Source organism: Desmodus rotundus, chromosome 12, assembly GCF_022682495.2.
Source record: "Desmodus rotundus isolate HL8 chromosome 12, HLdesRot8A.1, whole genome shotgun sequence".
NCBI lineage: Eukaryota > Metazoa > Chordata > Mammalia > Chiroptera > Phyllostomidae > Desmodus > Desmodus rotundus.
The window spans coordinates 86,060,676-86,087,109 of NC_071398.1; positions in this window are offsets into that span (position 1 = coordinate 86,060,676).

The window sequence follows — 26,434 nt, forward strand, 5'->3', positions numbered from 1 at the left end:
GATTGCCTTGGTGAGGACTCCTGCATTTCTGTGGACGGTGAGGAATTGGTGTTATTTATGCCTTCCTGTAGGAGTCAGAATATGTGCGACGTCCTCAGCATCTGGACCAAGTCCAGTCCGTACTGTTTTTCCCCATCTGCTCCCGGTATTTTGAGTAAAGATGTTTGTATCTGCATCCCCCAAGTCCCGTTGTAAAGTGTAAATCATGCCTTTATATCTGGTAAAACCACCATGTCAAGCAACAATTCACAAAGCCACAAAGATTCTCTGGAGCAATTTTCTTGTTCTCGTTGATCAATTTTATATTTTCCCCTTGGCCATATGCACACGTTAAATGGCACTAATTCAGTGAGAAAACTCATAAGGGATAATATTTCAAGTGGCGCAAATGGCGGTGATGCCTTTACAAGTATCTATTTTGTAATTGCCTCCACTCTCTACCTGAATCTGCTCTTCACTGTTTCAGCTGAGTGAAATGGACGCAGAAGTGGGGAGGGGCTGGGGAGCGAGGGAAGGGGGAGGAGAGTGTTCCAGTTCAATTAGGTGTAAAAATAGGAAAATCTCAAGTCAGAAATGGTGTGGCTGCAATGATGTCCTCTGGTGCGGATATTTATTAGCTGACCCGGAGAGCTGACTGGCGGGAGAGCAGGCTCCTGCTGGCGGATCAGGGTGGGCGCCTGCCACGCCATAGCTGGCACCTGCACTTTGATGGAGAACTTTATGTGGACTTCTTTAAAATGCTTTCTGTGGATGATACTTAGTAAACATTTAAGTTCAGTTACAATGTATATACATACACATATTTGATTCAGGTACAATCATGGTTATACAGTATGATCGTTTTCTATAAACGGAACACTCCTGTGTAATGACCACCACACACAGCAAGAGGCAGAGCCGTCTCAGCTCAGCCGCCCAGAATGTTCCCTCTTACCCGCTTCTGATCTTTACCTACTCTTCCCCCGGGGTCGCTGCTATTCCTACTTCTATCGCCATTTATCATCCAGCATGTACTCTTTGGGGAGGCTTTTGTTTATTTATTTTTTTATTCAGTGAACATTATGTTTGCGTGATTCATTCATGTTTCATGCAAAATACGGAGGTATTTGGTTCATTTTCATTACTCTATTGCATTCCATTTGTGTGTATGTGTCTCCGTATTTCCTGTTGCTCATCCACTCTAGTACTACTGACAGGCATTTGAATTGTTTCCAGTTTGGGGCTTTTATGAAAAGTGGTGTTAGGAACATTTGTGCACAAGCCTTTCGGGGCACATTGTGCGCCCATGGTGGGCACATACCAGGGATGGGATTACTGAGGTATAGGGACTATGTATGCTCAGATTTAGCAGAGATTGCCAAGCGGGTTTTCAACCTGGTTGAACCAATTTTTACTCCTGCCATCAGTATATGGAATTCCAATCACTTCCTACCCTCACTAACATTTAGTATTATCAGTTTTATTTATGATTTTAACTGTGTTAATGGGGGGCGATACTGTATCTCACTGAAGTTTTAATTTTCATTTCTCTGATAATGAATGATAATGACCACCTTTTCTTTCATCTGTTTGCTGGCCACTTGAATATTCTCTTTTTAAAAGGTCCTAGAACAAGTCTTTTGTCTGTTTTTTAAAAATTGGGTTCTCTATTTTCTTTTTTGATTTATTGATTTTTATGTATTCTAGACATGTCATATACACATTTGTTAATATTTATATATCAAATATCTTCCCCCTCTCTTGCCTTTCCACTCTCTTAAATGGTATATGTTGATGAGCTTTTAATTCATTTTAATGAAATACAGTTGACTTCAGTCTCTTTTATAGTTTTTGCGCTCAGTTTAAGAGCTCTTTACACATGTTCGACATCATGCATACATTGTCTAATTTTACATGCTAGCGCTGCACCACCCAGCACTGTAACCAATAGTCTCACTTAGCTACTTGTCTCTTAGCAGCTCTATTGAGGTGTAATCAACATACAATAAACTACACATTTTAAAACATGCAGTTGGGGAAGTTTTGACAGATGTACAGCCACAATCAGGATAAACATATCAATCACTCTCCAAAGTTTCCTTGTGCTTCTTTGCAGCATTTCCCTCCCACCCCTCTCCCTGTGTTTAGGCCGCCTCTGATCCGTTTTCCGTAACTGTAGTTTGAATGTTCTAGAATTTTATATAAAAAGAATCATACAGCATGCACTCTTTTCATTTGTTTTTGGCCCTGGCTTCTTTCAGCATGATTATTTTAGAGATTTATCATGTCGAGTGTATCAGCATTTTACTCCTTTTTGTGGCTGGATTATATCCCATTGTATGGATTTACTACAATTCATTTATCCACTCACCTAGTGATGAACGTTTGGGTTGTTTTCAGTTTTGCGCTACTATAAATACAGCTTCTAAAAACCCGTACTAGTTTTCCATTGCTGCCATAACAAATTCTCTCAAATCTGGTGGCGTAAAACAACATAGTTTCATTATCGTACAGTTCTGTAGCTCAGAAGTCTGACCTGAGTCTCACTGAGCTAAAATCAACGCATCAGCGGGGCTGACGTTCCTTTCTAGAGACTCCACAGGAGCATCCACTTCCTGGCCTTTTCTGGTTGTTAGAGGCCACTCACACTCCTTGGCTCGTGGTCCCCGCATCCCCGTCTTCAAGGGCAGCAATGTCGCATCTCTCTGACCTTTCTTCTGTTGCCACATCTGTCTCGGACCACAGCTAGGAAAGATTCCCTGCATTTAAGGACTCATGTAGTTAGATTGAGCCCACCTGGAAGAGCCAGAATAATTCCTCATCTGAAAGTCCGTGACTTTAGTTACCACAGTCACTTTTGCTTTGTAAAGTAACACGTTCACAAGTGCCAGGGATTAGCGTGTGGGCGTTTAGGCAGGTGGGGTGAACCATTCTGCCTGTTCTGCTGGCGTCCTCACGCTTTGGCTTCTCCTGGGTGAAATCTGAGAGGGGAATGGCTGGATCACACGGTAGGTGTATGTTTAAACTTTAAGAAACAAACCGTTTTCCAAAGCGGTTTAACATTTACATTCTCACCATCAGTGTAAGAGAGCTCCCATTGCTTTTCCACATACTCACCAACACTTGGTGTTGCCTGTCTTTTTGCTTATTATCATTTTAGTTGACGTGTAGTGGTATCTCATTGTGGTTTAATTTGAATTTCTCTAATAACTAATGGTGTTGAGCATCTGTTCAGGTACTTGCCATCCATAAACAGGCATACCCTCATTTTATTGTGCTTGGCTTAATTGCTGCACAGGTGTTGCGGTTTTTAAAATAGAAGGCAAGACGCTGCCGCAGCAGGAAGACTCTGCCTCCCTTTGTTGGGGTTCTCGCTTTATTCGGGTGATCTGGAACCGAACCACACACAGTTCTCCGGGACCGAACTGCAGTTCTCCCAGGTATGTCTATGTTTTCTTTGGTGAAATGTTTGTTCAGTTTTTTGCCCACTTAAAAAAATTTTTTTTTTATTATTGAGTTTTGAGAGTTTTTAAAATATGTTCTGGGCTTGCATCCTTTATCAAATATATAATAAGCAAATGTTTTCTGGCAGCTTGTGGCTTATCTTTTTATTCTTCTTGCAGTGTCTTTTGAAAAGCAGATTTAATTTGGCAAATCCAAATTTATCCATTTGTTTTTCTATAGATCTGCTTTTGTTGTTGTACCTAAGAAGTCTTTGCCTAACTCGAGATCACAAAGATTTTCTCTGGTATTTTTTTCTAGAAGTTTTATAGTTTTCAGAAGTCTATTAAGCGGTGGTGGTGATAATAGGTACTCTTATCCTGTTTCTGATTTCAGGGTAAAAACTTTCAATATTTAACCATTAATTATGATGAATGATAGAATTTTGGGGTAAATACTCTTTCTCATATCAAGGAAGTTCCCTTTATATTTCCTGGTTGATTTAAAAAAATTTTTTTTCTTGTATGACTTTTAATGTTGGATGTTGGATGTTACAGAATGCTTTTTCTGCATCTGTTGGGATGATTACATGTTTTAGTGGGTTGTTTTTTTTTTGGTCGATGTGATCAACTGCATTGATGATGTTCAAATTGTAAATCAACATTTTATTCTTGGATTAAAATAAGTTGTTTGTGGTGGATTTTCCTTCTTAGATGTCGCTAGATTCTATTTGCCTATAGTTTTGCTGAGTAAGATTAAAAAAAAAGACTTTTGAGTTTGTTTATTAGAGACATTGGCCTATATATTTTTTCTTATGATGCACTTACCGGGTTTACTATCAAGGCTTTGCTGGTTTTATTTAACGAGCTGGAAAAATGTCAGTGTAAGATTGGTGCTACTTCTTTCTTCAGTGTTTGGAAAAGTTCACAAAGTTCTCTGGGCCTGGGATTTGCTTTATGTGTTTTTAATTATGACTTTAATTTATGAATAGATATAGGCTATTTAGATTTTTCATTTGTCTTTGTGTCAGTTTTGCTAGGTTGTATTTTTAAATTAAAATTTGTCTATTTTGTTGGAATATACTTTTTGTACTTTGTGTTCAATTTGCTGTTATTATTGTTATTATTTTTTAGCTTTTGAGCAGGATGCTAAGACAGGGTTCAGTCTTCACTGTTTTCTAGTATGCAAATCTGAACAATATTACTTTTCCTCCAAACACTCTTTAGTTGTATTTTACAAGTTTCGATAATGTTGTATTTTATTATCTTTCATTTCAAATTGTTTTCTGAGTTTCATTTTGAGTTCTTTCTTGGTCCCTGGGTTATTTATAATTTTTTTCCATCTGTGTGCCTGTCTTTGTATTGGGTCAGCCAGAAAGTCTGTTTAGTTTTGTTTCCATAAAATAAGACATTTTTCAATTTCACCAATAACTTTATTGATTTGGACATTTGGAGTATGTTGGCTATCTCTTGCTATTGGCTTCTAGGGGGTAGGGGCCAGAGGTGTTGCTAACCATCTTCCAATGCATAAGACAGCCTCGCGGCAAAGAATTATTTGGCCAAAATGTCAAGAGTACCAAGAAACTTTGCAAACCACTTTTGACATGTTCAGTCACCTACTCCATATACTGCACAAATCTTCTTTTGCATTTTTACCTTTCTTGAAATAATGAAGTATAATATGCTAAAAATGTTGTGTATCTTCTTCCTTCTTCAATATTAAAATGGCTGCACAAAAATTCACCAGTTTTGGTAAGGTTTTTTTTTTTTTTAATGCACACTGATATCACAGCTGTCACGATACAATCTAACAAAGTTGTTTTGAATGGAGTTGAAGACAACTAAGCGCTGCTAGAGCCATGGTACAGAAAAAACTAAACGGACTTTTTGGTCGCCCAGTATTTTCTGCTACTCTGTATTCCAGTTGAATAACCTTTATTTTTGATGTGTTAATCTGCTGTTAAATGCATCTCTTTAGTCCTTGGCTTCTGTAATTGCATTTTTTTGTATTAGAAGTTCGACACAAAATAATTCACTGATGAAATCTCCATCTTGTCATACATTTTCTGTAACATTTGTCGCAATCATTAAGTTCTGTGTCTGATCATTCAAATATCTGGATCATCTGTGAGTGTTTCTGTTTATTTTTCCTTAGATTGTTAATGCTTTGGTCCTATCTCCTGGTATGCTTCATAACTTTTGGTTACATGCTGGACATATATTTGAAAAATTCTAAGGGTGTTGATGATGTTATGTATCTTCATAGAAGACATTGATTGATTGATTGATTGATGATTGAATGGGCTAGCAATTAGGCTAAGGGCAGATTACTTTGCTTCAATCACTATTAAGATGGTCAGGACAGTTTCAGGTTTTATGTGGGCTCTCTCCATATGGATGGCTTAAATTCTGCTTTCTCCTTTTGGTGTCTCAACCACAATTCTGGTGTGTAATTGAGGCCACTGCTCCTTGGTGGGCCCTTTTCCAATTTCAGTCTTTGCTCTTCACGCAACTGGTAAAACTGATTTTTTAAAAAGACATTTGAAGCCACTTAGCAGCTATTTTCTGGTTGATTTCCCAGCTTGTTATTCAGGGCTGCTTAGGATGCGGTGAAGTACTTTAAAAGCAAAAGCTGCACGGAAGTTCAGTCTTATTTCAGTGAGGTTCTCTCTTCTTTAGGATCTTGGTTTCTTAAGTCATGACTGCCTTGGTGTCCCTGGATTCCAGCTCTTGTCTTCCCAACACTGGGGACTGTGTGTTCCGGGTCTTGACCTGGGACTCCGCCTCTGTGCCCCGTGATGTGAGCTGGCAAATGCTCTTACAGGAATGAGCAGCAGAGAAAAGTGTTGCTCGCTTCAACATGTGTTTTTCATTTCTTCAGGCCCGCAGGCCCTCAAATCCTCATTACCTTGATTTCTCTCTGTCACCTTTAAATAGTTTGTTTTCTCCCGGTTTTATAATTCTTTTTGGCAGATTGGTTTGAGGCAAACTACTTTCTCATAGTTGGGTTGATGACTAATTCCCTTAATAAGAGTTGTCTGTTCTTAGTACTAGACTTCAGAAGTATCTTTTGGTGTGAGCATTGCCTCCACGGAGCAGTTCCCAAGCCCAGAAAAAGGCTGATGTGCTGTAGGGGAGCTGGGTTCAGGGGCACACGCACTGGGGCGCGAGAAGCGCATTAAAGATCAGCACCTGGTGAGCAAACTGAGGCTCTGAGAAATTCAGAGTTCTCCAGCGCCACCCACGTCTAGGCAGCAGCAGGGCCAGACCCTAACCTTTGACCGGATGACTCGAAGCCCAGTGAGTTTTCACTCTCCCGCTTTTGCCCAGTTCTAAGCACATTCTGAAGCTCGGTTTGTTTGGCAAAAATGTGTCTGCTGCTTTCTGCTCGGTCCATCCCTGCTCTTGTTGGGGTCAGACATCTGCCCTCATGGCTCCGGAGCCCCACGAGACTGCTGGTCTCTGTCATTCCACGCTGCAAGTCCTTGAGAACCAGGTAAGTGCTTGCTTGCTGAAGGAACAGAACTGTGCTCTGCACCTATGAGAAGAATGAACACTCCTTGAAGTGAGAAGACAGAAGTTTTTTGTCCTAGAAAGCAAGGGCTGCATTTCACAGGGAAGCAAGTACTATGAGTAGTACAAAGAAAAATTAGAATTAAGTTCCAGAAAATTACTATGTTTAAGGACAATAAGCTGGGTTAGATGTGACCTTGACGCTGTCTTTAACCTACTTATAAAAAATGACATCCTGGAAGCAGGAAGGTTACCTGTTGCTCATGCAGCCACCCCTGATGGAACAGCAAAGTTTGGCATTTCCTGGTCTTGTTTGGGTTGGGGGCAGCTAATGGCCTTGAGATGGCATACAGTGTTTGACTTTTTTCCCCATGTGAAAATTGCCGGCATTGACTAGGGTGATACCCATCACCTTGGCTTCATTAGTTGATGTTTTCCAAGTGCCTAGAATAGTGCCTGGTAGCTTGTAGATGCTCAATGATAACTGTTGAATGAATGAATGAATGAATGAATGAAGTACCATGTTCAAAGTGGCTCAGCTGAGTGTATGGGCCCTACGTCTAGGTATCGGATCTGCCCATTTTACAAATGAGGAAACTGAGGCCTAGAGAAGAAAAGCTCACTCAGCTTAGTTAAGCCAAGTGATGACGGGGACTCCCTTTTCTCTGTCTGTAAGCCATCACTGCCCACTGTCCCTCCCAACACTGCTGCCTGGTTGTGTGGATGGGTGGGGTCAGGCAGTAGAAAGCTGATCTTGGGCAAGGTGGGGGCGTTGTGCCTGCCCTTGGGCTGTGTGTGGTGCCTGAGGTTAATGGGATAAACATGAGCGTGTAAAACACACACACAGTGGACAAACTTTTCAAAGCTGTAAGAACCAGAGTCCTCACTGACACGCCCGAGTCTCATTCTAAATTTCACCCAGTTCAGTGTACTTTTCTCTGTGGAAGGAAGGCCATGGACTGGAGCTTGGGAAGGTACACAGCAGGGTCAAGCTAGCTGCCAGTCTCTTGAGGGACAGACGCTCCTGAGAAAGGAACAGGCTGGCCTGTGGCTTTGCTGGGAAAGGAGAAGTTGTCAGGAAGCCACACCCTCATTATTGTGACCCACACCACCTCCTGGGAAGGGGTTCTGAAAAGCAACAGAAGGCAGGATTTTGCTGCAGGCTGACTGCTAAGGAGCCTGTTTCTGGCTGCAAGTGCCTGGTAGCCCTTTGCATTCACCGTGCACAAAGCTCTCCCAAGCCTTTCCTAATGGGAGGTGTTATCTCCATTTTCCAGACCCAGAAGCCCGTGCAGAGAGGAAGCTGGGCCTTGCCACCCCCATGCCTCCTCCCATCTTGGCCAGCAGAGGGTGAGTTGGTGGTGGTGGCACGAACACGATCCCGGTCTTCTGCTTCCAAAGCTGAGCTTTATCTCCCAGACCCTGCTGCCTCTTGGAGCCTTCTGGAGAGGATTGCACTCAGAAATGAGCATCATTCCAAACTTAGGAGCCTGGGCTGGAAGGGCCTGTGCGACTCCCCCCACCCCTGCCCCTGCTTCTAGCCACCACCATTCCTCATGTCTTCCCCTCACAGGGCTTCTCAGCTGCCAGGGGAAACTGTGAGCAAGTGAATTGCTTCTGTGCATTCCTGCAGGCCTTTGCCCACACCCCAAGTTTTCCTTTGCTCCTTACTTTACTGTCTGCCTGGAATTATTCAAATGGAAGTGTGTAGATCCTGGACGTAAATACGTGGGTTGGGGGCTTACACTCACGTGTTTGGTATATAATATTTGTCGTCTGTATAGCCTCTTTGTTCACATTCATTCATTCATTCCCTGATCCACCCTTAAACCTATTTGGCACATAGCTCCTACTATGTGCCACGCACTTGGCTAGGTCTGGAGGACTGCTGCTCATAATAGACGGTTGGGGAGGTAGAAATTTGTAAGGATGGACCAAGTCTTTTTCTAGAACACACAAATCCACAGAACAGGCAAGACTTCGAAGCTGATTAACTTTTTACGCTGTAGCCTGGGCCCATCAGGTGAGCTGCAGGCACTTGAGTCCCGTCCAGTACCCTTTGTCTGGTTCACGATGGAGGAGGTGGGACTTGTAGTCACCATCTTCTGTATTCCGTGTGGCCTGGGCGCGGTGCACTGTCCAAGCCCTCCTCCCAGATCAGGTGCTGGGCACGGGTGCTCCTGCCCCGAGAGTGCCATGGCTGGGCCTTTCAGGGGTGCTTCTTACGGGCACCTACAGGGGTCTCTCTTGTCTGGCTGCCTTCGGTTCTGGGAGCTGAGGCTGAGTCTCCAGAGTGACAGTGTGCTCTAGGTCATAGCAGACAGCCCTCCTGAGCGGGTAGCCTGCCCAGCTAGCCCCGTGACCAGCACTGCATCCCATGGTGGCCAAGGGCAGCTCCAGTGGGCGGTCTGTGTTTCACACCTTCCTGGTGTTCCTCCTGCTCACTGCCCTCTCTGCGGGAATGTGTGAGCAGAGCGGGTGAAACGGGGGGTTCAAAGCAGACAGATTGGTGCCCGAGCCTAGTCCTGCCATGTGTTGTTGGCTGTGAGGTATCGAGTACATTCACTAATCTCACCAGTAAAATGCAAGAAGAAAACTGCCTCCTTATATTGGTCAGGCATCTCTGGAGAAATAGAACCACTACTGTGTGTGTGTGTGTGTGTGTGTGTATTTTTTTTAAGGAATTGGCCAACACAATTGGGGGAGCTGGCAAGCCCCCAGTCTGTGGGGCAGCGTGTTGGCAGGCTGAAAACTCAGGCAGGAGTTGATGTTGCAGTCTTGAAGCAGAATTTCTTCTTTGGGAAACCTCAGATTTTGCTCTTAAGGCCTTCAACTGATTAGACGAGAATCACCACATGTTCCAGGACTAATTTTAGACGTTAACCACGGCTATAAAATGCCTTCGCAGCAACACCTAGATGAGTGTTTTATTAAGTAACGGACTACTTAGCCAACTGATGCATAAGACTGTCACACCCTCCCTAGAAGACTTACGAGGATCAAGTAAAACGACGTATACAAAGTGGTAAGTGTAGAACCCGGCACAGGGTAAGCGCTACTCATGGTTGGTGTTACAGCTACTGCTGTTATTTTTATTTTCCGCTTGCTTTGGCCTGCTGCTGATTCAACAAAAGCCCTGTGCTTTGTTCCAAGGTGCCTGCTACTCCGATACATCATGTACAGCGTGATGTGGCAGTGAGAGGCAAATGTGCACTCTGGGAACTGAGACAGGAGCACACCAAAGCTCAGGTTCTGGAGGGCCGGCACGGGTCTGGTTTACACATAGCTCAGGGTAAGTGTTTAATGTAGACAAAGAAGTGAACGTTCCCGCGCATATGAGCACGGCTGTCCAAAGCGCATATAATACAAGCCTCATGTAGTAACATTTTTCTAGTAGCCACATTAAAAAAAAACCCAAAAAACAAAAAAACAACAGATACTGCCCTGGCCTGGTGGCTTAGTTGGTTGGAGCATCACCAAGAGGCTATGGGTTCAATTCTCCATCAGGGCATATAACTAGGTTGTGGGTTTGATTCCCAGTCAGGGTGTGTATAAGAGGCAACTGATCGATGTTTTTCTCTGTCTCTCTCTTCCTCTCTCTTTAAAAATCAAATATATCCTCAGGGGAGGTTTGAAAAAACCCCAGATACTAAATCCAAATTTTATTATAAAATGAAATCAATGTAAAAATTATAATTAGACATTTTACATATTTTTTCACTCCAAGTCTTCAAAATCCAGCACGGGTGTTATACTTACGGCCTAAATTTGTTTGGACTGGCCACATGCCAAGTAAGTGCTCAGTGGCCACCACACATGGCTAGTGGCTACTTTCTCGGCTGGCATAGACCCAGAGAAATGTTTCTGCAAGTTCAGTTCCTCAATTCTTGCATCCTAACCCTTAGTGCTGGGTGTGGAGTGGGTGATACATTGATAATGGGCCTTACTCTACAGGGGTGTCACACTCACCCTCGCCAGGGACCACATCAGCCTTGCGGTTGCCTTCAAGGGGCCGAATGTCATTTTAGGACTGTATAAATGTAACTGCTCCTTAACTAGGGGCAGGGTGCTCGGCGCTGCGGCCGGGTAGAAACAGGGTGCCTGGCTGGCTTCCGCCCTCAGGCGTCTTGTGTTTGCCACCTGTGCTCTAGAACAAACCCTGAATCCGATTTGCTGGCTTACCCCTGCCTGGTCACAGACCAGGGTATGGCCAGTCCTCGACAAGGCACAACAGGAACCAAAATTGTGAGCAAGACTTTAGAACATTTCATAACGGTTTGATAGTAATTTTACATCCATCGAATCTAATAATAAAAAATTAGTCGTATTATGTGTTTGTTTTTAATTTAATCTTTCTAGAAATGTATTTTATAAGACTGAGAGAGAGTGGAAATCGACGAAAACGGGTCCTTTAGCAGACCTAGTTTGCGAAGCGCTGCTGTGGTTGGCTTGGGCAGTGTCTGGGGCGGGCATCTGCGTATTTAACAAGCCTCCTGATGTTTCCTGGGCAAGTCTGGATCTCCTGAAACTAGGCCTCAAACCTCCAAAAGTATAGATCTCATTTAATTTTTATCTTATTACCTGAATTCCTGTGTGTCCAAAGACAGGACCTCAGGCCCAGGAGGGTTTTCATAACCAGGGCAGCCGTGCACACTCAGAGTCGCCGTCCCAGTGGCCACGGGAGCCCTGCGCTGCTCTGGCACCTGCACAGGCCAGAACACGAGTTCCACACGGCCCTGCTTCTTCTCGGGACCCTTTGTGAGTCCTCTAGAATCCTGGGATTTTGAAGATTTTCTCTGATCCTTCACACAGAGAATATGACTTTCAATCTCCATCTCTTGGAACAGACAGGCAATCTGTTTTTTTTTTTTACTTAAAAAAAAAAAAGGAAAAAAATCTCTAGACCCAAAGGAACTCTATTTTTTTCTTGTCCTCACTCAAAGCTTTTATAGAACATCTTGAGCTTTCAAAGGCAGTGCATGTATTGATTTTTTTGTCCCTGACCCCCAGGGTTCACTGCTGCTGTGTTTTGGGCTAAGGCTCCCTATAGAAATCCCAGTGGCCTCAACTCGGGAAGTCTTGGTGATTGGACGATATTGGAAGCAGTTTCCTTATATAACTCATCACAGATGTCCTTTGTAATTTGTCATCTTCTCTTTCTGTGAGGCTCTCCTCCCAGGATCGTTCTGGTGTGGCTTGAAACTTTTAAACTGGCCTTTGGGCTAGAATTTCTGCAGGGGAATGGAGGCCTTTCCCTTTACTCTGCCAGAGTTTCCAGCGGGGTTGCTTTGGGTTCTAGCGTCCATCTAGCCAGCCCCATCCTCACTCAAAGGTAGATTTGTCTCTTCCCTGAAAACCTCAGTATACTGTTGTATCAGTTTGCTCGGGTGGCCATACCACAATACCATAGACTGGGCGGCATAAACAACAGAAACTTACTTCTCACGGTTCTGGAAGCTGGATGTCCAAGATCAAGGTGTTGGCAGGGCTGGTTTCTCCCGAGGCCCCTCTCCTTGGCTTGCAGGTGGCTGCCTTCTGGCCGTGTCTCCATGGCTTTTCCTCTGTGCACATGCATTCTGGTGTTACTTCTTATAAAGACCTCTGTCCTATTGGATTAGTGCCCCTGCTATGCCACCTACCAGCTGTGTGATCTTGGGCAAACTACTCAACCTCTCCGAGACTCAGCTTCCTCGTCTGTAAAATGGAGCTAATAATAGCACCTACTTTATGGGGTGGTTGTCAGGATTAAATGAGATAAAGAATATTAAATATTTACTATAGCACCTGGACTATGGGGAAAAACTCCACACATGGGTACTCTTATTGTGCTCACTTTCTTATCCCAACAACCAGCCACAGAGTTTCCTGGTTTATCAGTGGTTCTTCTCAAACCTCACAGGTTAAAAGACAGTCGTGATAACTGAACTTACAGATATTGATTTGGGATAATCATAAAAACTCCCTTCCTGTTCACCCCCCCCCCTGCCGTGAGCACCTCAGGTGGAATTAAAGCCCCATGCCTGCCATCAGCGCTCTGCCTAATTCAGGTGAGTCTTTACAATAATCCAACTGGAATGCTCATACTCTCACCTGCCCCAATCCCACCTGTTCTTGGGCCCATCCCCTCTTCTGGATTGTTCTTCTCTCTCTCAATTTATTTAAATTTGACCCATCCTGAGAGACCAATTGAGGTACATCTTACAGTACGTGCCATGGCACTTAGCCCTTGACCATTCCCTTGCAATGGGGAATTAAATTTTACCCTTGTTTTGTGGAACTCAGAGAACATATCTCTGTGCTGAGCACGTAGCCAATGCGTCAGAAATATCTACTGGCTAACTGGTTGTTGATCACAGCCATTAGGTTAACTAGGGCAAGTCTATTGGAGCAAATACTCTGCTCTCAGAAGAGCACTCAGCCCAGGTCGAGCCTGGCCACCAGTTCCGATTCTTCTAGTGGGGTGGCGGTGCCCTGAATTCAGAACAAAGAGGGGAGGAGGGGGCACTGGACATATTTTCAGATTTCTCACTAATTCAGTAGCACAACTAAATATAGTGGTATTTCGCATTATGAAATAGGCCCATTTTAGAGTCATCTTAAGTAAACCTGTACCTTGAAGCTTCCCCATTTTATGTGGGTCACCTGGATTCTCAGTGAATATGAGAAAAGGAACCAAATAGGTTTGAGCAAAGACTCCTGTTGAACTTTACTTCCTCAGTGTCCTCAAACTCCACTCGTGGCTGAAGGACAGAATTTAGTCTGCAAGCCCATTTGACAGGGAGAGGGCACAGAACAGGATGTCCTTTTTCTGCGCCCTTCTCAGCCGCTGCTGACTTCAGCTGCCTACTCTCTCTCCCCTGGGCTCCCACACGGCCCCCGAGCCGACACTGACCTTCCATCTTTAAAGCCCGTTGTTCCAGTGTGTTGGGTTCTCTTGGGTGAGTCCGGCCATCTCCACGTTCCTATTGACAAACCAGAAGCTAGTTGATCCTTAAAGTACTTTTTATCCCCAACAGCTTGTGATGTCCAAAGATGCAAGATGGGATTTGCCAGAGTTTGTCTCTCAGGTGAGCCAGGTAAACCAGAGGTAGGGCGAGAACCCAGGCTCAGAAGGGACCGCTGTCCTTCACTGGACCAGCTCCTAGCATCCTGTCTTCTGCAGCCTTCTTCTCCAGCCCGGGTGGGGCTGGCTGTGTTTCAAGAAGGGGAGGCTTGGAGATGAACAAGGCTCTTTAAAACACCGGGGCTGACGGTGTGCTAACCACTCAAAAGCCAACAGAACAGCTGCAATGTATGATAAAAATCACTTGAAAAGTTCATTGATTTTGCAGCAAAACTGCAAGTACTTCGCTTTATAATAATTGTTCCCTCATGCTCTTGAATCTTATGCTTGAGCTACAGGGCATTGGGGTCAGGGTGGCATTCAGCAAGCAGGCCTGGGAAGACAATGGCGCATGGCTGAAGAGACACTTTAATCATGAGCTAATTTACAAACCAAAGCAAACAGAGTCGGGTTTTGTCTAAGATTATTAGAAGATGTTAATTCTGTGCTTAAATTATTTCTCTTCTTTTCCTCTGAGCTCATGTCTAGGAAAAAATAAACCCCCACATCAACCCAATCTCGCCCCCCCAATTCTTATCTTCTTAATTAAAATTTGTGACTTGGCATACATACATGGGTGTGGGGGTCACTTTTTTCCCTTCTATTTTCTCTGAAAACAATGTACTTGTTATTCAAATTTTTATTGCTTCTTGGTGGGAGCTCCTAGCACCCGGATAGAATGGCTGGTAGCCCTTTTTCCATTTTTTTCCTCTGGGTTGAGGGAAACAATGAAAGAACTTGGTGCAGCATGGTTCCTCATGGGTCCTTAACCCAGTAGATTGCAATGGTGGCCAGTAGATCCTACTCTCTTCCTTGCAGGCCAGGCTCTGCCTGGCCCTGCCCTGCCCTTCCCTTCCAGCCCCACTCTTCTCCCAGGCTGGCTGGGCCCCATGGCCAGGATTCAAAAGTACACAAGCAAACAGACCCCAAACTGGAGTAACTCTCAATTGTCTGTGTGAGTGGGGCTAATCCAACACTTGTTCCTACTCAGCTTTGCAGTGCCCTGTGTGATTTGTCCAGGCCCGATTTACCTGGCTGCTTCCGCTTTGCGCAGGCGAATAGCTTTAGCATTTCCAACATGCCCACGGATTGCTGGTGAGGACTGCACCCCAGTAACATCCTGGGGTGGAAGGGAAATCTGTTTGGGGAGGAGAATCTGACAGAGGTGTGACCCCCATAGAGCATCACTGAGCTGGCTGTCCTGCCATCGTTCTGTCTCGTGGCCATTTTTTCTAGCTTTTTATTTTCATCCATTCAAAGCATCTAGGTAGACTACAGTATCTAGACTCATTTCTATTCTCTGATGGTAAGAAGAGACAGTTTACAAATTGATTCATTTATTTAACAAATAGTTATGACATCTCTCCTGCATGCCAGCCACTGTTAGGGGCTGGGGACACAACGCTGAAGTCACCAGGGAGCTGATGGAGCTTACACACGTGTGAAAAAGATACTTGAGTCCATGACAATTATCACAGAGTGTGATAAGGGTTGTGATGGGACAGGAACAGGTGCCCCATGATCGCCTGGTAGGGCTACCTAACAAAGACTTCTTGGGGAAATGCGAGAGACTTTGACAAAGAGGAGAAGTCTTACCTGAGACCTGAAAAGCAGCAGGAGTTGTTCAGAGATTGGGAGTGAAGGTGGGATTAAGGGACGTTCTGGACAGAGGGAGCTCCCTGTGCTAAGAGCCAGTAAAGGGGAGTGCCAGGTGGGGAGCTGAGGACCTGCAGGGAGTTCAGACTGGTTGGAGCAGAGTTACAGCCTGGAGGGGGAGAGGAGAGGCTGGTGATACAGGGGAGCAACCGGGGGGGGGGGGGGGGGGGAGGGTCATGAAGTCTCCAGTGGAAGTGGTAAGGACTTTGCACTTTTCTTTGCTGGTCGCACAGCCCGAGGGAGATTGTCACCAGTGCCCAGGGCTGGCCAGGAAATCTGACACCACTTCAAGGGGCTACGAAACTTTTTGTGTAATATTTACTTTTAGAAGATACAGAGAAACTGATTTTCTATGAATAAAAATTGTGTATCTCTTTCTTTGTGTTTAAAATGAGTTAATTTCTCCCCCCCCAAATGTAACACAATTTAACATGTTTAGATGATTTGTTTTTCTACCTAAACTTATACAGATACCTGGGTGTGTTCATTGTGCACAGGTATAACTCACACAGGTGTGGTTACACAATCTTGTTAAAATTATTTTTAAAAATTTGGGGGGGCCCTCATGGGGTGAGAAAGCATTTCTACTTCCCTGAGTTCTTTTTTTCTCTTCCCTGTCTTGCTTTTTTTTTTTTTCATTGTGTCATTTTCTGAATGAAACAACTTCTTGCAAAGCTTGATAAGAGGCTTCAGATTAGATAAGACAGAACTATTGTATCACAGTGTTTCGACTCATCTCTACCCTCTGATGGGAAGGAGAGGCCGCTCCACTGTAAATAACTGACTCTCAGACTTCCTGCAGAGCTGGGTGACTTCACAGGCCTGCCCTCTGGCTGGTCTCAGGCTGGTGGTGTGACCTAGTCTTCAGTGAGCAAATCCCAGGTAGCTATTAAGAATACTCTGCAGCACTAGGTCATCAGCGCATACAGCACACCATCCACTCTGGCTGAATCAGGACCATTTTGTGTCTTGTCAATGATGTAAGTCGCTCATGGGAACCTGAGTTTGCGGGCACCCTGTGTTTGATCTACATGAGAGATGTTTCAGGGTGTCTTATACACTGGCACCCCAGGAAGCTTCTGGATCATCCAGCCCCATAGTCAGGTTTTGTCTGACTCCAGGGTGGACACTGGGGTGAGGGGAGCAGGAAGGAGGCAGAGAAAGATGGGTGGGTGACCTAGGAGAAGGCTTGTGGTGGTCACAACTAGGAAAGTCACCGTGGGAATAGAGAGAAAAATCAGAAACACTAAAAAGCAGGCTTGACAGAAGTTGGTGGTTGGATTTGGAGACTGAGAGAAACATTAAGGCCGGTTCCTGGATCTCTTGTTTGAGCCATGAGGATGAGAGCGGTGCCAGCTGCCCAGGCAGGAGACAGAGGGGCAGATGCAGGGGAAAGTGTTCAGCCTGGGCAAGTGGAGCTTCAGGTGCCTGTGGTCCGTTCAACCTGAGCTGTCCAAGAAGCAGCTGGGTATAGGGGCTCTGGCTCAGGAGCCCTATCCAGGTGAGAAATGCGACATTTGGATATCATTCGTGTAGAGAAGGAAGTCCTGGAATTAGATGAAGATCGCACAGGGTGAGTGGACAGTGAGTGGGGGGACAGGACAGGGCCCCGAGGAAAGGTTTTAAGGAGCAATCCAAGGAATAGAGAGCTACAAAAGATATTAAGGAAAAGATAATACAACCAGTTCTAAGAAGCAATGCTAAATCTTTGTCTCATTATGTCTAAACATTGTATTTAGGCTTCATTATTTTATTCATTTATCTTTACCGTGAAATATCTCAGACGTTCAGAGGTGGTGACTAGCCCTGGCCGGTGTAGCCCAGTTGGTTGGGCATCGTCCTGTGGACTGAAAGGTCGTGGATTCACTTTTCCATCAGGGCACACTCCTGGCTTGGGGGTTTGGTCTCCATCAGGGACTGTGTGAGAGGCTTATGTATCAATGTTTCTCTCCCTCTCTCTCTCTCCCTCCCTTCCTCTCTCTCTAAAGAAAAACCAGTAAGCATGTCCTCAGGTGAGGATTAAAAAAAAAAAAAAGATGTAGACTACAATAATGCAACAAAATCCATGAGCCCCCTACTGCTTGGGCACAGTTGAAGGGTCTCTGAGCAGCCCCTCTGAGCACGCTCCCTACCCCTCTCTCAGGGCTAACCTAGTCTGTAATTCCCATTGTCTTTACACTCTTATGACAGCTCACGGTGTCGGTGTCGTCATTAAAAGGGAGATAATCCTCTTTCATTACTACTGGGACACTATCCTCAAATTCCAAAGAAATGAGCCACTTATCCATTCACTGTCTCTCAGCTCCAAACGCAGTCCTCTTTGCCCAGCTTTGTGGTGCTGCGGCTGGATGCTATAACATTTTTTTTTTTCTTTGACAGCTGGTGCAGTATTACCCTAGCCAGTAGAGGGCGCTGAAAGGACACTGCAGCAGGCAGGGGCCTCTCTTCCTGGTTCTGGTGTGCTGCCTCCTTCTTACTCCTGCCCTGTGGCCAGTGACTTACAGGCCATCCGTGGTACCCACCCTGCGGTGAGCTTCACTGGCACCCCAGTCGGAGGCCCTGGAAGTGGGGACTGCTCCTCATGCCTGCCGTCCCTTCCCTCCGAGTTCTCTTTATCCTTTAGGAATCCATTCCCTGTTATCACTAATAACCCTTACAGTAGACTTTCCTTGTTCAAACTACTGTGCAGCTCTGTCTCCTCACTGAATCCTGACTCTGACTTGCACTTGTCTTAGTGCTGAGACACTGAAAATTCATTTCATCCTTATGAATTTAAGTTCCTCATCTATAAACTGGGGGTGGGATACGTTCTCTATCTTCTACCAGGGTCATTCCAAGAATCACGCTGCATAATGTCTGTGACTCATTGAAGGGTAGGATACACATTCAGTCCAAGTCCAAGTAGAAAAGATAGGGTTGGGGGATAATTAAAAAAATGAAGTAGAAAAGTACTGGGGGCAAGACTATGGTTGGCATTTATGGCTTCATGTCACCCAAAGCCTTCTCTCCCTGTCCCTTCTGTAAACAGGGAGCTTGAAAAGAACAAACTAAGTTACTTCTTTAGTGATCTTAAAAGTCTAGAAAGAAATGGCTTTATATTAACTTCTTGGAGCTGGGTAGCTGAGGGAGCTTGGTGCCAAGGAAACCTAGGACCTGAGAATATATACCCCCTACAGGGGCTTTTGATTAAGCTAAAATTCAGGGTGAACTGATACAGTTGCAGTAAGGATCAGAGAGAAAGATACAAAATTATACCCTAGGACTTTTTAATGCTTTTTTGGCTTTAAAACAACCATCTATTTTTTTTTTTGGAGCTGTGTTATACTTATGAATTTTAATATCAAATTTTATTTTTCCACCAAAAGAGAAAATGCTGGAGCCTTATTGTTCAGAATGTGTCTCTATGGCCTGGCACCTAGTGGCCAAATATCTAAATTGCAGGTTTAGGTTTTTCTTTTGGGGCGGAGGGTGGCGGGGGCGGGCAAAGCAAGCTGCAGGTCATAACTTTAGTAACCATAATTGAGAGGTTATCGGCTATAATTAGAAATGAAATAGCTGAGGTTTTCCTGAGAAAGTCCTGTTTTTGTGCAGTTTTATTCTTTTCGATTAGCACAATTTGTTAAGTGCACAACAAAAAAGAAATTTGATTTGCCATCTATTAAAAGCATTCATATCAATAAATTTGTCAAGGGTCCTGAATTTTTTTTGTCCAGAGAGCATGGTCTCTGCAGGCGGGCCTGGCAGAAGGACTCAGACGAAGCTATTCCTTCTGTGGTCCCTTCCCCTCCTTGGTCCTGGATTTACTTACCTGTAAAATAAGAGGGGTTGATTGGTTTAGAGACTTCACTTTTTCTTTTTCTTTTTTTTTTTTTAACTGTGACCCATAATGGAAATTACTTTTACATCACATTCTCTCTGTGTTTCTCTCTTGTCTCTGTCTCTCTGTGTTACATACACACACACATGTCTAATAAATTTTCATGAGACAGTGATTAGCCTTACTAAATGCAATGCACTTGGTTCCATACCCCCCAACCCCCCCACTCTGCTCCATTCCATGACATTCACACCAAAGCTTAAAAAGTGATGAGCTGAGAGCCACTAATTTCACCTACAAATAGGTCTCAGCCCAGAGTCCAAAATGCACTGAATAAAATAATCTCTAATAGACAATCTATATCAATGAGACTCTTTGCAACTTGATGATAAAATCTCCTCACAATGGGTCCCTCACAACTGCTCCTACCTGCTTCAGCCCCCGCAGGCATCTGCCATCAGCACAGCCACAGCCAGTGAGAACCACGTCTGAATGTAGACGAGGTGCTCATCTCTTCCAGTATGTGGCATTTGGAATGACTTTGTGCTCAGACCTTGGCATCTAAGGTGCCTCCCAACAGGATGTCTTCTTGTCGGGCGTCCGCCTCAGGGTCCTGTGCCTGCGGGTCTGGCTCCCTGTCCAGTTGAGGAGGGTGGACCCTACCCTACCTCCTGTGTGCCGGCCCCTGGCTGTGTTCTAGACAAACCTCCCAGGAAGCAGAGCGATACACCCATTTGGCAATTGGATGTCTTCTATCCTGATGTCTGTCCTGAACATATCTCCATTCACCTTTCTCTGGGTGTTCCGATGCCAACTGCTGGCCCCCCTGACTAGGCCCACGGTGCCCTCTGCTATCTGCTGAGTGGAGATCCCAATAGAACTCATGCTCTAGCTGGGTGGGTCAGGGAGGGCCGAACCCACGAAAGTATGCGTTTTCGTGATTTACAGACATGCGAGGTAATGGGTAATTTAGCTTCCAATTTACCTGCTAAAATATCTCAGAAGCAGTTGCTGTTCTGTAAACAATCACTAAAGCATAGCATGGCGATTCACCCTCAAGAATCACGAAATAATTCCACTTAAAAATAACCCCCTTTGTAACATAAAAACATACCTTCCCTTCTCCACCTACCCCTTGTTACCACAGCTCAGCTGTTTTATAAGAACACAAATTTGTATGTAGTTTCTCACACTGAGTGCAAATCTCTTTTTCGCCCAAGGAAGTTTGTGAGCACATTTTGAAGGACTTGCATTTCATCTCTGACTGCTCTAGGGACAGAACCAGTTGCAAAATGCGCCAAGGAGAATTTGAGCTAGAGCTCAGGGAAAGCTTGCTGATGGGGAGCTTGTGGAATGTTTTCTTTAAAATAATAGTAATTATAATAAAAGGGGGTGGGGAGGTTGTCCTCATCTGGGGTTGCTGGAGGGGAAGAGTTAAATGACTTCTCAAGGTCTGATCCAGCCCCAAGATTCTGGCTGTGATTGTTCTGTTTGTTCCAGCTGTGTGTGTTCCATCCAAGCCTTTGCCTCCCGGAGCCCTGGGCTCTGAGTAAGAAACCTCCAGCTCTCCACCACCCTGGGCAACGCAGGACCTTGGCCAGCTGGCTGGCCTGTGCTCTGGGGATTCCAGAACAGCACCGGTGAGCTTCTCTGATTCACTTTGACTGTTGGGCCTCCAGGGAAGCCTGTGGGTGTGTGGAGCTGATGAACCCTTCCAGGGGTCTCCTGCCTCCATTTGTTAACTCATTAGGGGCTTCCCAGGCATCCTCTGGTACTGAGTAAATTCTGCGTTTCACATTGTCCTTTCTGCACTTCACTGGTTCTGCATGGCTGACCAGACAACTCAGTTCTGCAACCAGCCATCTCGTCAGAGTTCAGCCTAATGACTTGAGTTCCCATGTATGGCTCAGGGTAACTAGCCCCCCATTATCTCTGGGGGTACATTCCAATTCCCTGAGTGGCTGCCTGAAACCATGGATAGTACCGAACCCTTAATATACTATATTTTCCCTACACATACACACCTTTTCACTGAAAGGGAGCACTCTATGGCTTCTCTTTGGCATATCTGAATGGCCAGCACCACTGCTGTTGTGCTGTGGGGCTGTTACTGAGTGAAATAAGGGTCACTCGAACACGAGCCCTGTGCTACTGTGACAGCTGAGCAGATCACCCAGACAGCCACGAGTGACCAGCTGGCGGGGAGCATATACAGCGTGGATACCACGGATGGCGGGAGAACAGGGCGCAGTTTAAAACTTGTTTGTTTGTGGAATTTCCCATTTAATATTTTGGTTGACCACAGGCAACTGCAACCATGGAAAGCGAAGTCACGAGTAAGGGCCAGGGAACACTCCACAAAGTGAAGCAGCAGGTGGAGTGCTCCAGATATATTAATAAATGATTTGGGGTAGGGTGATTTTAATCTACTATCAGTATGTTCACTGCAAGGAGCAATTAGATCTGCAACTTATTTTCTGGGTTTGAATATCAACCCTTGAATAGGATGAGACCTATGTGAGTCTCCAAATTCATAACTATGAAAATATTTGCAGGACTCTTTCCTGGCTTCCTCCAGAACCACAGTCTTGTCTTGTGAGTTTCCAACTTGTGTAAACCTTTTTTTTTTATTATTTTGATGAGATATTTTTATAATAGTATCACCTGACACTACAAATTGCTTTTATGTGTATTTATGTATACAAAGATTTCTATGTAGCACATTCTTTGGTGTAGAAGCAGGCCACCACTGAATTAAACTTTTAAAGTGGACATTTATTGGGGTGACGTTGGTTAATAGGATCATATAGATTTTGGGTGCACATTTCTATGATGCACGGTCGGTATATTGCATTGTACGTCCACCACTCAAAGTGAAATCATCTTCTGTTACCAAACGAACTAAACTTTTATATTCATTTCTTACTTTTGTCTAGTAAAGTTCATCACTTTGCTTTTCAGTTTTAGTTGTCTATAAACTCCTGAAAGACAGTTGAGTTTATTCTAGTTAAACATGCAAACTGTGCAGACAAAGCTGAAGTTCCCTGTACTACCACTGCAGACTCACTCTTTTCACTGGGGGGGCACTGTTATGGATGCGGGGCGCACCATCTGAGCCCCTTTCTAGGCTGTTAGTAGAAGGACACAGACTCTGGAGCCACCTGCTTGGGTTTGGGTTCCAGTCCTGTCACTTACACCCGCTGAGTGACTTGGGCAAGTTACTTAACTCTGTGTCTCCGTTTTCTCTCCTATAAAAATGGAGACAATAGTACCTATGTCATAGCATTTTTATGGGGTCAAAAGAGTTCATTTGTGTAAAGCTCTGACAACAACGTCTGGCAGAGTAAACTGACAGAAAGTGTTCTATGTACATATACGTACTGTAGAAAATAACAATGTGTGATGTATACCTGGTGTCACATCATGTATATATTTCTATTCCTTCCTTTTAAAAACTCTTTCCCCATTAGCACACTTAAATATATGGTCACCCCACTGTGTTTTTAGCTGTAGCATAGTTTTTCACTGTATATACCTAGCAAAATGTATTTCGCCACCCCCTATTGATGGCTATTCAATTGCTTTCGATTCACTGCTATTGCCGACAGAGCTGCCGTGTGGCTCTTGTGCACGTCTCCTTTTGCACGCACAAGGTGTTACCGAGCTTCTCCAGGACGGACACCGAGATGTGGGATTACCGTTGGCGGTGGTGGTGGTCTGTGTGTGCTTGCTAGTGTAGATACTGTCCATACTCCTCCTCTCAAATGCCTTTTATATTCACCCCCACATGTGCCTTATTCCTTCTTGCGCAGCTCTGCTTCCATTGGGACCACCGTTGGCCCGAAGAACTTCGTCCTTTAAGTGCTGATGGTGAATTTGCTCAGTTTTCCTCAGCTTCAGCTTATTTGAGAACAGCTCTTTTTGCCTTCAGTTTTTCTTAATTGAAATTCTTATTTTGAGAGCTTTATGGATTTGCAAGTTGTAAGAAACAGTGCAGCGGGACCCTATATTCAGTCCCCCACAGTAAACTTCTGGTCGGCTATCGGGCTGAAAGCTGGAGATGCTGACCGGGACCTGCCCACTTTGGCTGGACCTGTACCAGAGCACCTCCCCTGCAGTAGACGACTTCTGAAACTTCCTTACCACCCAGGGCTGTCGTCTGTGAGGTCTTTTGAAGTCTCACCCTCAGGAGTCGGACATGTGCACGAGGTGAATTTTATGCAGATTTTGGGGGCTTTTTCTCCAGTTTCTTCTTTATTTAGACTCTGCTCCCTAGATTTCAGTCACTGTGGCGACCGTTAATGTTATTCTGTTTCCTCTACCCAGTGTCCTAGAAAAGACGGAGTCGAGAGAGCATAGGAAGCTGGATTGTGTTGGTTCTGAGCCTGTTAAGCCACCGTAGGCCATGGTAGTCACTGATAACGTGAATAATCAACAATATAAATTGGTATTGATTTGGGGGGCATCTACTGAAATAATTATATTGATTTTTCATTCAATATATCAGTGCAATAAGTAACATTAATAGATATTTTAAACTTGAGCCATTTGTGTATTCATAGGATAAAATTATCTTGATTATGATTCATTATTGTTTTTAATATGCTGCTAATAAGCACTTATTTAGTACTTTTGCATGTCCGTTCCCAGGTGATATTGGCTTACAGTTTTATTTTCTTGTGTTGGACTTGTCTATTTTTGGTATCAGAGTCACGCTGCTTTATAAAATGAGTTTAGTAGCTTTCCGTCTTTTTCCGTGCTATGCAGCATTTGTATAAATTGGTTATTTCCTGTTCTTTGAATGGTAGCATTTTTCCAAAGGTTATTGGCTCGTTGATGTTTATATTTCTTCTTGAGGCTATTATAATTTATAGTTTCCTATAAAATCATTATTTTTAATCTGTTTCAAATTTATTGGCATCATATTGTATGTATCCTTCTCTTAATAATCACAAAAGCCATACTTAAATGTCCTCCATTTATTTATAGCTTTCCTTCTTATCCTGATCAGACTTGGCCAGCGTAATTTTCTTTTTGTTCTTTTCAAAGGCTTGGCTCTTAACTCTTGATCAATGCTTTTAAAAGATATATCTTTCATTAATTTCTGGGGTTTTCTTCATTCTTTCTGCTTTATCTTTCTGCTTTCTTTATGTATCTGCTTTTGTTTCTATTTCGTTTTCTAGATTTTTAATTAGTTTAATTATTAACAATTTTATTGTCTATCAAATGTATGAAGGCCATGCATGAAGTTTCTTATAATTTGTCCAGGGTTCCTGCCATTGATTTTGGCATATCGTATTCCATTTGGTTCATTTCTAAATAGTTAGTTGTTTGCACATTATTTCTCCTCCAATCAAATAACTTTCACAAATGTGTTTAAATTTCTTGATGCACATTTGGGGGTAGAGGGGTGCTATAGTGGATGCGTGGTGTGCCACAGAGATCTTCCTTTCAGCCCAAGATATCCATCCTCCCGGTGCAGGAAATGTTGGTTGCTAGTGGGTCACACAGCCCAGCCTATCAGCCAAACAGAGCTGCTCTCCCACCAACATACCCCTGGTTGGTCCCAGGGCAGCCATGTCCACCGACAGGCTGATAAGGGACACAAGGGCCTGGACTTCTTGTCTCAGTTCGATACACCTTTGAGGGGCAATCTCAGTTCTAGAAATTTCTGTAGGATTGGCTGAGGCCTGTGTTACTACTACAGTGCTATTCAACTTCTCCCTCTGCCCAGTCCCCCTTCCCTCACTGTCCCACAGGTATTGCTCCCAAGGGTGCTGCTTAACACCCTCCTTCACGCGGGTGCCCGAGTCTGTTTCCTGGGGAATCCGATCTCTGACAGAGCTGTCTTTTAGTTGTCATTTCTCATGTAATTCACATGAATGTGCATTTTTGTTTCTCATGCATGCGTATGAGAGTTCCTATACCTAGAAGTGCAATCACAGGGTTAAAGGGAATATGCACCTTCAACCCGACCAGGTATTGCTGACCCGTTCTCTGAGGTGTGGCCATGCCCGTGTACCCTCCCATGAGTGGTGTGCCCACATCCTTGCTGACACTTTATATTCCTTTACTGTAGCTCTCCTAGGTCACTGCATTTGTATCTCTCATAGAGAGGTTATAGGTAGTTTAAAAAATTCGATGAGTGAATCTCCAGCTTTTAATGGGTTAATTCTACACATTTACTTTGTTTTACTAATATGATGTTAATGAAAGAGAGAGAGTTAATAGACTTAGAGAGTTCAAAATATAGAAGCGCTGGGGTCAGGAAACCTGGATTTGAATCCCTGTTTGGCCCAGGATCAGCTCTATGGCCCAGAGTCAACCATTTACCCTCCCTGGACCTCACTTTTCTCGTCTGTTAAGGGTGGAAGTTGGACTTAGAGAATCTCCTAGGGATGGCCCACTCTGACAGCGGATGGTTCCCAGGACTCAGTCCTTACCTGTCCCCCTTCCATTCCCATCCCACCGCCACCTACACTGAAGTCAGACCTTAGGGACCGTCTTTTCTTTTCTTAGAAGAAGAAAAAATCTTTTGCTTTGCATGAAGATCAGGGGCTTAGGGTGAACTGGAGTGGGGAAGGCTGGATGGATTTCTTCCTTTCCTTTGCTATTTAACACAAAATGGGGGTGCTCCTCCCACCCCCAGCCTCCACTTATCTCAAGTGCTGACTGCCTTTCCACTTACTGGCCCAGAGTCAGCGTTCTCGAATTCTTTTTTAATAGGTTTTGGGTTTTTTTTTTTTTAGTTCTACAGTTCTATGATGAGATATTTCACAAAATAAGTAGCAAAGACATAGTGCCTTAAAAGTTGACAATTTAGATGGATCAATATTTATTGAAACACTTTTTTGATGCTATTTTGATAACTGGGGGAATAAAATCTGAAGGAGACCCTGTCTCTCCCCTCAAAGCACATGGTCTGGA